At 27.5% G+C, this 13299-nt stretch overlaps 1 long non-coding RNA gene across 1 annotated transcript; it reads right to left on the bottom strand.

Moving 5' to 3' along the window:
* Positions 1–364: 364 nt before the first annotated feature.
* On the bottom strand, positions 365–4708 carry LOC149493537 (uncharacterized). The gene is made up of 2 exons (XR_016322394.1): positions 1880–4708; positions 365–850 (listed from the first exon to the last, which is right to left on the bottom strand). It is a non-coding gene; the product is annotated as an uncharacterized LOC149493537 (long non-coding RNA).
* Between the last annotated feature and the right edge of the window lie 8591 nt (positions 4709–13299).

Genomic DNA, 13299 nt, shown 5'->3' with positions numbered 1-13299 from the left:
TATTTCAAACATCCGGCCCATATTGTCATGCACTATAAATCTCATAATTTTATTATTCTTTGGAAAAATTTAACATCTTAAACAATTTATAGCTCGGGGCCAAATATAATACGATATATGGGCTAACAGATTCAAACATTTCATAAATAATTAATTGAACATCCTCATTAGTTTATTGATTTCATCCCTACAACTGCGGAGTTCACTAACAGACAGATATAAATAAGTTCTTGTACAAATAGTTATATAGCAAAATAATCACTGCAACTAGAAAAATTTCTTTCTAACTCTACAGTGAAGAAATAGAACTTAATTCAGAATAAAGAGGAACCTACTTCTTGAAAAGTTAAACAAGATATGTGAGTTTTATAAGGAATAATAATTATTGCACAATATATGTATTCACACAAATGCATAAATATATCAATCTAGTCATCTAATTAGTTATATGATCACGTTGACAGTCATACAAATGGCATACAACAGCACTCAAAATTATTAACAACTTCACATAATCATGTGAAAATTGGTATGTGGTGTCACCGAAACCCCTATGAGTCGTCTTCCCACATGGCCCATTCTCTAATGACATGTGCATCAGGGAACCGATCCCCATACATGGTCGACCGGTCTAATCCTCATTTGATCGACCCTCTCATTGTTTTTCCATTCTATCTTTTCTTTTTTATACGAATAAGAGGCCATCCTGTGGTTTTCCATATCATCCATATCATATCATCAGGTGCACACGGGATCGCGATCTCTCCATACTTGGTCGACCGTCAAATTCCACATTTTCATCATTTCCAGGACCGTCCTCACAAACCCATGGTAACCCACTTCATCTCAACTCCATATAAACAAGGCATAGCAATGTCACAACACAAATAATCAAACATTGCTTTTAAATGCAAGCACATTAATCAAGTAAACATTTTCATACAAGAATACAAATAAACATCCATATACCAATTCAAATAAATACAAGAGTATTAAATAATAATATACTATAATAATCGGTTCTTAAAAATAAATAAATAAGTAAATAAATAAATAAATAAATAAATAAAGAGTTTAATTTTAAATATATTAAGGTATAAGATTAATCCAAATAAACCTATTAATTTAATTATTATATATAATTAGCCTAGATTCTAGCGAAACTTCAGCAGAACCTTCTCTAGAAATTGGGCTAAATCACCCGCTTAAAACTATAATTCAATAATAAATTCTCAAGCCCGTCCATTGGCAATTCACAATAACTAATCCCGTCTACCATAACCATTATTCATTAACCACCACACACACACATATATGCACTTAATCATTCTAAAAAATTCTAAACCTCACATTATTAGCCTATCCAAAATGCTTATAATTACAACAACATAATAATCGATTGATTAATAGTTCATTCCCTTTTAATTATGAACAGTTTACTAACACCATCCCATCATTGCACCAAAAGGATCCAAGATCAACTCATCCACAATTGTATTATAGGTTATACATTCTTTAACTAACAACTAAATCACAAGTTAATAAAGATAACCAAGTACTTGTTATTGATTCATGATTTACACTTAGAGGTAATAAGGCTCAATATCATAGTCATATAAAACTAAACTTCCTAGATTTTAATTCACAACAATAATCAATTCTAGTTAACTTACGTTATCAATCATCTAATATAATCACAATTTCTAACAATTGAATCTCAAGTTCAAATCTCCTAAAAACTCCAATTATTTTCACAAACTTCAAAACTGAATATTTCAAAGTCCTTCTATTACTTATTTATTCGAAATTAACTAAATTAACCAATTAATTTAAGTTTGAAATTTTTAACAAAAATGACGAACTAAGTCTTAGAGCGTACCGATTGAGAATCTCTGATTCTATGATTTGCACAAAGAGAAGATCATTTTGTCTCTTGGGGCATGCTATAGACTCGCCGGCCGATCGCCGGACCGCAGCCTCTGGCAACCATACACGGTGGCCGAAAAATCGTGAGTGCTCGGAATCGAGCTCTCTTTACACCATCTAGCTCAGATTTTGCTCAAGAATTCATTTTTGGCATTTGTTTCGCTAGATTGGCCCTACACTCAGTCATAGCGGGCTTGGCAGGGGTCTAGTATCGCCGTCATTGTCGCCACCAATTACAAAAAAAAACTGCAGTTCCTCCGTGTTCAGCGCTCACTGGACTCGTGAGCAGGGAAAGAACGTGACATTGAGTAGCGTTTGGAGGCAGGTGGGGCAGCTGCGTCGATCGCCAGTGAGAGGGATCGCAGCTCACCAATTTGCTGCGCCCGCTGAAGATGGAAACAGAGAGGGGAAAGAACTGCAGCACAATGGTGGCGCAACGACGAGGAGAGCGTGATTCGACTGTCTCAGATGGCCGAAACAAGAGGGAAGGAGAGGGAGGAGAGGAGAGGCGTGTCGCCGAAGAAGAAGAAGAAAAGAAAAAGAAAAGGAAAGGAGAAATCTAGAGCTTCTAGACCATTCCGATTTAATTCGAACCGGTTTGGTCCAACTCAGTGATTTGATTCGATTTTTATTTGGTTTATTATAATGAAATTTGATTGTTAAATCAACCAATTGAAAATTATGTGGCTAAAATGATATTAATTACGTATATATATTTGATATTTTCAATTTCATTTCTTTTAAAGGTGAGAAAACAGTGATTTTAATTTTAATTTTTTTTTGAGAATTACAGTGATTTTAAATTTGAATATTCTCGTCCATATGAGTTTTCAATAATGCTGTAATAATTAATATAAATTAACATAATATTTTTAAACAATAGTTCAATGCATTTTTTGAGTTAGTGAAAACATATAAGCAAAATTGGAAGTATTCCTCAAAGCTATTAATGAATATGATAAAAAAAAAGGTGAAAAAAAAATAATGAAAGGCTATGATTCTTTCTTCGTGTTATGAAATAGAGATAGAGTTGTGATAGATGGCTCTATTTAGGCCGAACAATTTCACTGTAACAAATCTTAATGTCCTCAAAATATTTAATGCCGCGGATTTTGTCTGTAATATTAGGAGTTTGGATATATACTTCAACCTGCTACATTGAACCAAATATATTTTTAGATATAAATATAAATATTAAGTATATCAAAATAGAAGTATGAGTAATATGAAAGATTAAGTGACCACCACAAAAAAAAGTGAGAAAAGGAGACGAAAATTGGAGACGGTGGATATTATTTGTATCCAAGTCATAACCCTTGAAATAAGGAAATAATTTCAAAAATTGTCCCTTTTTTTTATAATAGGAAACAAAGCCGACGATTTAAGTTTATTATGATATTTTACTCATATTAAACTTAGGGGACAATTTTAATTTAAGGATGAATTTTAATAATTTATTTTCGGTTGCAAAGAATAACATTTTACAATAAAATAGTCTAACTAAACACGGTTAATTTAAGTCGCATTTAAACCATTACAAAAAGAAAAAAAAAAAAAAAAAGATAACTCCCATAGCACCAAAACAACCGAAAGAGTTAAATAAAAAACATCCAAGTGTTGCAGCACTAAAACGTGAAAAAAAAAAAAAAAAAAGAAAAGTAAACACAAGTCGTAAGGAGAAAAGAAGAAAACATCAGTGCACTAGCACCAAAACAAAAAAGAAGAAACAAAAAAACAAGTTGCAGGAGAAAAAAGGAAGTAACATTGACCAAAGCTTTGCTACCAAAAGGATACCCTTTACTGTTTTTCTTCGACACTCATACATAGCCAGCTCTTTGAATCACATCACATATAGGTAATCTACTTTGATTTCTTTAAATGTAGTTAGTGAATACTGTAATTAACAATTATTATTTCGTATATTAAATTTGCTTTGAATTTAGGAATTGCGAATATTATACTGAAATAATAAAATAGAATAAAATTCTTAATAAGAATACTTCCAAACACACCACATAATTAAAAATAAATAACTGTAGAATACATAATTCAGTAACAGTATTGATTTCTATCGAGAGATGGAAACAATGCGTACTTAATTTTGTTGTTGTCATTAGCAAAATGCTGACTCCATTGTGCTCGATCCTCAATACCACATTTCACGAGAAAAGGAAAAGGGAATGAAAAGTATATACGAAAAGCATACATAGATATCATGTCAATGACTATGTGGAGCAATTAATCAAGTAGCTTCATTCGAATCAAAGGCGAAAAGTTTAACTTCACACAAATCAGCCACAATCTGCTTCATCACACTTCCTCTTTTAGGTGGTGCCATTGGCCTTCTCCCTTCCCCTTTCCTTTCCCTTTCTCTCACAGCCGGAGAACGCACTGCCTGAACGGCTCCACCTTGGTGACCGTCTCGACCACCACTGTCAGCGTTGCCCTGACTACTCATCCTCTTCTGTTTTACTAGGTAGCTAGTAGTAGTTCAGTGCTAAAATTTAGGATAAAATAGAAGAAGACAATTAGTCAAGTAAGGATTTAAAGACATGTATGTACTGTACAAGAGCATGCGCAGTTGCTGATGATGATGTAAGGCAGGGAAGAAAAGTGATGTCACTCCTTGCGTCACTCAATTTTGTCTCTTGCAAGGATGTTTACGTGGCTAAATATGGTTCTTAGTTTTATCTAGGATTTTTTTATGTAGCGAACTTGCCCACTGTTTTTTGAAGCCTCCTGTTTTATGGGAAACCACTCTTGTGTCCTAGCCTAGTTTGTAGTGTCTTCCCAGTCGTAAATTTTCTTTTCTCCACTTGTTTGGGAATGAAAAAAATATGGAAAAAGGGAAATAAATGATGGGATCCACGTATCATTTTATCTTCAATTTCAAAGGAATGTTGGAGAAAATTAATTAAAATTATAATTTTACCCCCATTTATTGTATTTTTATTAAAAAAAAAAAGGTTTATACTCATAATTTTACTATTCATCAAATCATTTTCCCTCTTTATTTTGCTCTCAATTTTTTTTTTTTTTTTTATATTTTCCTTCATTATTTTCTTTAATCCCTAACCCAAACACAGTCTTACCTTTCCAAATCGAACACATCCTATTCCTACAGTCACTTTTTTACATCCAGACGTTACTTGCCAATTATAATGTTGGTTGATTTGGTAATAATTTTCTTCAGACTTCAAATATGAAGTTTCCAAGAAAAGACAGGTCTTGTTTATAAATGAGAAAAGCTTTGTCGTTTACTTCAATCAAATTACGATCCGAGCCACTAGTTGTCCTGCTTTGTAACTGAAATATCCAGTTTTTTACTAAATACATATGCACATTAATTACAGACTTTCTGCATTCATAGATATTTATTTTTATTAATCATTTTTCAGTTCAAACTCACAATAATGAAAATACAGATACTACTAACTAGAAACTCATTATTTTAATTAGGGACCTCATTATTAGTTTTTGAAAATAAATTTTTTCATATATTAATTTAACTATAATTTAAAGGCAATTATATCTCCCTTATATTTTTTTTTTCCACACACGGACTATTGGTGTAATAACAAGTGCTTACATTTGAATTTCAATTCAGTTGCTTAAAATTTTATAAAAAAAAAAAAAAATCTAAGTATAAGAAAATATTTAGAATTATTTTTGGAATGACCCAAAGCTTGCTCAGGTTCAAACTTATTTAAGCTGTTGGGTCCAATGTAAGCCTAATATTTGAAACTTTAATTGGGTTTCATCCCTGCAGGCCCGCCTCGAGCCCTAGTTCACAGTCCTCATACGTAATTTTACCCATTTACAGCGTTGATGAGTCGTGAATGCACGCTCCTGGATAGCGGGTGTGGAAACAACCTTGAAGATGGCGATAGAGCGTTGTAAATTCAATTTGTCCAGAAGTTTTTGTCGTGTCGTTGTAGGTCGGTAGTTCTGCAGTGTACGAAAGATACCGTTGAAGTTGTTGCTGCTGATGTGTACAAATGATAGCGTATCAAAGTGAGGAAAAACCAAAAAAAAAAAAAAAAAAAAAAAATTGTTTTTTAATAAAAAATAACATTATTTTATATATTTTCCTCATATTCATTATATATATATATATAAATAATGGAATGTTCAGGATTAGACAATTTTCATTCATGTCTCAAAATATCATAACATAAAAAATAGAGTTTCAGTTGCATTTAGGGATAGAAGCGACCAGATTTTTATGGGTGTTAAATTCATAAAAGTTCATTTAAAATAAATTTGGGTTAATTAAATGGATTGAAAACGAGTATATATTAAATCTATGCATATGCCATTGTTTTAGTTCAATTTAGAGTTTTTTTAAGAACAAAATTATTCAATATTGTAGTTTCCTTTGTTTTTCAAAAATAATTTGATTTTCTGATTTTTGGGTTTTTAGGACAATCAGTTAACAGAAAAGTTTTCTTTTTCCTAGTTTTTTTATCTATGACAATTAGGGTAAAAATTATAATTTTCTTTTGTGAAATATTTTTATTTAATTATTTTTCTATTAAATTTTATTTTAATTTTTTTAATTGACTTGAATACTTGTTCTACTTTTTTTGGATATTAGGTAAACATTTTTTTTTACAAATTTATTAATTTATTTTACAAATAAAAAATATCTTTAGTTATTGATAATTAAATTAATATTGTTCTCTAAAATTTTTCGTATTATAAATAGTTTACAATATTACATTATATATATAACAAATTAAATTACGAGTATATACAAATAATATACTTTTTACTTATGAATTTCATTATAATAAAATATTATATTTTATAAATTAAAATATAGATTGTATTTCTAAAACAATTTTTATTCGATGAAATTATATTCTTAATATAATTTTTATTTATAACTTTTTATCGTAGTGCATCAATTTTCTCACCTTTAATCCTGCATTATGTATTTTGGTCTTTGGATGATGCAAAAGAATTACGGAAAGGAGGAAAAATTCAAATATTCCAATATTCCTCATACCATAAGCATGTGGTAGCAATAGAAGCTTTCCTTTCCTTTGCTTTTCCTTTTCTGATCAAAATTTATGATAAGACCATTGATAAATACTTTTACCGCATACATCAATCAATCGCTTTCTTTTATCACTTTTTACTAAAAAAATATTTATCTAGACTAGATCTATAATTTTATCGACAAAATCAACAAAATTATTAATTTTTTAAATATTGTTCCTACTTTATCTTTTTTTTTTTTCTAGTGTATAGTTAGAATTACTATTTTTTTAATAAAAATTTATATTTTGATTGATTTAATATATAGTTGGAGTCATGATTCCAGTCTACCCAAATCTATATCCTATAGCTCTATATATAAGATTGCAAGACAGTCAAAGTTTGTACAGTAATTATGTAAGAAGAAATTTATTGGATTACATTAGCTGGAATTTTGGTTGCTTAAACAGCTGGTGGCCGGTGCTTTCAATCTTTTCAGTTTATATATTCATTTTTCTTTCTTATTTCTTTTGTAAGTGGTGCAGTTGGTATTTGGAGATAATTACTTCATTTTAATGGTCAAGACCTAAAATTTGTTTTTACTGTTTTGTACATATCATTTAATTAGATTAAGTATTAGGGTTAGATACTTTATAAGCATTTTAAATTACTTCATACAGTTTAATCTTATTCTACTTAGTCTTAGTCTTATTTCATTTCGTTCCATTTAATATATGTAAATAAATTTTATAAGATTTAACTAGATGTGTATTTTTCAAGCAATTGAGACAAAAATGTGTCCTTTAAAAAAAGAAAAAAGAAAGACACAAATGAAAGAGTAGACCGATCACCGTGGCCTGTAATGAGATTTTAATGGACTTGTACTTTTGGCTAAGTGCTAATTGCAGAAAGAAAATTTGGAGAAGTGGCCGACCAGACAATCTAGTACTGTCCAATGCCGTCACAAGTAGATGACAAAGATTTACAGTTTTCATCTCAGCAACTGTTTTGGATTTTTTCCCTTCAAGACAACTAAGACGATCTTGTTTCTGTATGGCGCGTCATTGCAAGGAAACGATTTTTTGTCTTCTCTTTAGTGAATTCTGTCCCCGGCGTGGACTTCAACTCTCATTTTTTTTATTTTCTTAACTTGGAGAAACATATTATTACCGGAATTTGTTCTGATTAGGTTTAAACAAATAACATAAGATAAATAAAGATTGGAATGCAAAGCCAAAGAAGTGTAGAAAACATAATATTAGAGAGAAAATTAGTACATTTCATAATTAAAAACTATCTAATTTACGAAACTAGAAAGAACATATAAAGGAAGACACATATATACACTATTGCCATACATTTAAAGGCAATATAGATACAATCTAAGGGTTTGGAAATATGGGCTTGCTCTTCTTGCAGTCTAGAAAGCAGCTACAAGCTGTCTGCTGCTTGTTTGCTGTAGTGGAATGGACCAAACAATCGAACACCATCCTCTTCACTAACTTCTTCTTTAGTGGAAAAACACTTCCATCTTTTGTTGGGAAAAATGCTTCTTTTGGGGCCTTGTTGCTGGAGTTGGACCCCACTTCCTGTTGCTTCTTCTTATCCATCTCTCTCTCTCTCTCACTTACTAAGCTTGTGTGAGGTTCTTATGTTTCAATTGTTGTGTATATATAACGTGGGAGGAAAACTTGGAGGTTAAGCTTCTGCACTATACTAAATTAATTAATATTGTAAAGAAACAGAGATGACGTATAGTTGTCACATGAATTACATCATAAATATTATGAACCAATCAAAAATAGCACAGAGCTGACTTAAACAAAGAGTAAAATAGTAGTTTGAACTTTTTAATATTTCAATAAAAATTAATTAGTTAACTAGACAATTTTGTCCTCCATTAATTTTCTCTTAATAGATGAATTTATTAATGGTATTTTAAAATTCAATGTAGTATTAATGTCCAATGCATTTTAATTTATTTACTTTTTTTCTCTCTTCTACAACCATTCCTCCATTATCATCTTCTTCTTCATCCTCTTCTAATTTTCCAATTTACATACTAGTCTCAAATTGTTAAATATTTTTCATAAAAATTATTTTTTATTATTATCCATTTTTTGATCGATCAATCACCACATATAGTTTGAATTGTTATTACGGGGAGACGGTAACCGGAGTTAGCTTAGTAGCACTACTCTTCTTTGTTTTATATATATATATATATATAATACAACTCCAATTGGTATAGGTTGTTGTTCAACAAGTTAATGTTCCTCTTTTTTTTATTTTTTATAAGAAATAAAAATAAGTTTTTAAAATTTGATGATTATAAAATTGATAAATAAGGTTGAAATAGGTTGGCTGTATCTTCGTTATCTTGCATTCAATCACAAATTTGAAAGTTCCACCCAATGGCTATCGCATTTTTTTTTCCCAAAACTTCATAACAATTGAAATGAAAAAACCACAAATTATAATAAAATTATCAGAATTTTTCTTAAAAACTGCATTTTAATTAAGTATCGTCAATTTTTCTATAGAAAAAAATAGTTATTTACTAATTTACTATATTAATTAATTCATATCAAAATATTTGAAAAATTGTACTTTGATTATAAGATACGAAAACAGATATTGATACATGAATTATCATATTTTGATTTAAGTCAAATCAATTTTGAAATTGAAATTTGAAGGTGTTACCATGTGAGTATAATTAATTTTTTAAATTTAATGAAATAGTATTTATTATAATTGTTCCTTATGAGTTAATTACTATTTTAATATTTCATGATTTAAACATCACTTATAATTCCATAAATGTATATACGTTTGCTTCACATAATTAGTGTATATGCTAAATATTTATTCTTATGATTCAATTAGTACATTAATATTTTATGAAATAAACCATGTGTTATAGTTATGTATGTCATGCATATATTTATTCTATAGAATTAGTAAATATCGCTATACTATATAGTCTATATTGATAAACTACTTCTTAAAATTCATATATATACATATTGATCCATGTCCTTCAATTATATAATTATTCAATCTTTCATATGTACGCACAATATAATTATTCAATTTTACAGTACGCACAATATATATAATTATATGATATGCTTTATTTTATAAATATTAAACTACTAATTAAATCGTTAAGAGTAACTTTTATATATATATAACAGTAATATGTACTACATCTATGAAGTAAAGATATGCATAACTATTAAATATAATATAAAATAGTGAAGAATAATCTCATGAAGAGCAATTATACTAAATTATATTTTGTTAAATCTAAAAATTCAATATATATTATAACATTCTAAAATTTTAATTTCTAAAAATTATTATTTAATTGAAATGATATATATATATATATATATATAATTTTGATCATATACACTAAATATTCTAGTATTTTGTAATTAAAATAAAATGTTTGAATTATTTTATATTAATTGATTAAATTAATAAATAGTTATATTTTTTTAGAATGTAGATAAATTATTTTTCAAAGTTGAACCCATTGTATCGAAGAGAATTTTATTTTTTGATTATTATGAACTTTTGAAAATTCTAGGAGCAAAAATTTTTTATTTGTCTATAAGTTTGAACTGTGGCCAGGTACCATAAATTTGAACACATAAACCGCATATATATTAAGTAGAAATCTCTAATGATATAATTATTAAAATTTTAAACTAAATCTATAACAATGCCAATTGGAATAAATATAACCATAATATGTGTAATGAAATTAAAAAATTAATAAGAATAATCAAATTGAATATAATAATTAATTAATATAATATTATATTATAATTTAATAAGTGCAAATTATTTGCAACAGTAATTCTATTAAACACTATTATACATATTTGAATTAGTTAGTATTTTTTTCATGTTTAGAGTTTGATTAGTTAGAAAGTTTTTGTGATTATAATTAGATTAAATAAAAAATGCATTTTTCAATTAAAAAATATTCTATATTTTCATGTATTATAATAAATATATTATAATATTATATGAACTGAAGAGAAATTATTAATTTGTCTAAAGAAAATAATAAATAAATCATATATGAATAATATAGTTGAAATTAAGATATTTATGAACATAACTTCTCTAATTTAATTAAATAAAAATCCATAACATAAATAATCTTAAAGGTTTTTTTTAATTAAATTCGTACTTCCATGTTATTTGTAGTTTCATAGCTAATACATTTTTTTTTTATAAGTATAAATCATAGTTAAGAATATATAAGTTCTTTAATGTACAAACTATATAATTCTTTAAAGTATAAATCATGATATTATCTAAAGTATATTTAAATTTTAATGTTACATCTTTTTCTTTTGTAATCTTCTTGTTTATAAGCTAATTGAAACGCTAATTGAGCATTTAGTCAGCAATCAATTCTTTAATAAATGGTCATTAGAATTAAAAGTGATATACATTGGAATTAATTAAATGCAATAAATGTTGTTCAAGGATCAACAAAGAACTTAAATTTGAAGTTTAATTATGAAAATTCTTCCCACAGGATAATTACTTATTTACATTATAGCATTTAATCAATTGAAAACTAAAAAGAAACAAATATAAAAACTCCCTCCTTTCCTTTTATATAGGAACAACTAATTTTTTACCAAGATTAAGAAAGTAGTTTAATCAACTTTTTTTCATCATTTTCTTTCCTAATTTACCCATAATATCTTATTCATTCCTTCTCTAATATCAATGTATGCCTTAAATTATATTTAAATCTTTAATTATACTTTTAATATGTGCTCATTTAATCTTCAAACTGTCTTTAGCTATTGAAAACGTAGTTTAAATATCGCGTAATTTTTCAAATATTCGAGCGAAATCCATAAGGATTCCTTTCATTGTGGTCAATCTAAAAATTTTGTGGTTATTTTCTATTCAAACTCCATTTTAGTCAACAATCAAATCACCTATATGAGCATATTTTTTTTTCAACAAAAATTGATGTAAAAAACCAATTCTCCAAAACTTCTTCACATTAAATGTTCATCTATAACTATCTTGAGAATTTCCCAAACTAAAAGCTTCACAAAAGACTAAAACAATGGTAAGATAAACTTTTCACATTGGCATGGTTCCTAAAGTTATCAAATTAAGTAAAATTTTTATATAAAAAGAACATCCAAAATAGAAACTTTTTCTATATAAAAAAACGGAGGGAATAGTAAAATTCAAAAGGAAAAGGTTTTTGGATCATGGTGATCCAGGATTATGGCATTTAAAATGACACTTTTATCCAAATTTAATATGTCAAATGTCAGTTTCATTCTCACTTAAAATTGGTAGATTTGACATGGAGAGAAAGAGATGTAAATTTTGAATTTCAAATATTTATCTTTCATCATTTAATAACTCCAAACAAAGCATTGAATGAATGACATTATCAATGTACATGCTAGATATTTATTTTATTTTTACCTCATCAATTAACAAATCATATTCTGCCAAGTGTCTTAGTGATTTATGAGACATAAATAGTTACATGTCACTTAATTTTCCTTTAACTTGATTTTTTTTAAGCTATACCTTGTTATAGTTGGAATCAAATGAAATTAAAATATTCAAATTACAATTAAATTAAGTAACAATTAAATAAGTCATATTTGTTATACTTGAAAATTAGTTCTACATATAAATTTCACTACGCTAATAAGTGTATTAAATAATAATTAAGTTGTGAAATGCATAAAAAAATTATGAATATTCTCTAGAATTTTGTGTGTATAAAGATTGTTAAATTAGATGAAGTAAAAATGTAATTATAAATTAGAAATATAAGAATTATTGTAATAGCAAGTATATGTTAAACATATATTGGGAATTTAACTACCAAATACGAAAATAAGTTTTTTGTTTGTAGGTAAAGTGGTAAAATGGTGAAAAAAAAAAAAAAAAAAAAAAAAACAAAGGATTGAATGAATGACCTAAATCTAATCTATTGACTTTGCATATATTCTTCACCACTAGGCTAACCTCATTTAAGTTTACTTTATACTTTATTAAGTCACATTTAACAATTAAATTAAATTAAGATATTTAAATTAAAATTTAATGAAGTAACAATTAAATAAAAAGAAAATACTTATTTTGTCCCTGAGATTTGCCATATTTATTTAAATAGTCCCCGACATTTATACAAATATTTATAACATCATTGAGGTTTACTTCTGTCTTATTAATTGGTCCTTCCATCCAAAAAACACACTTTTTCCGTTAATTTTGAGAAGGAAAAGATGAAATTATTCTTTGTAAGTTTTCATTATTTCGTCCCTGAGGTTTGCCATAATTATTTAAGTAGTCCCTGACATTTATATAAATATC

Source organism: Jatropha curcas, chromosome 9, assembly GCF_041381405.1.
Source record: "Jatropha curcas cultivar XTBG-Jc1 chromosome 9, XTBG_Jcur_1.0, whole genome shotgun sequence".
NCBI classification, from domain to species: domain Eukaryota; kingdom Viridiplantae; phylum Streptophyta; class Magnoliopsida; order Malpighiales; family Euphorbiaceae; genus Jatropha; species Jatropha curcas.
The sequence above is the reverse complement of the archived record's forward strand: the minus strand, read 5'-3'. Positions and strand labels throughout refer to the sequence as shown.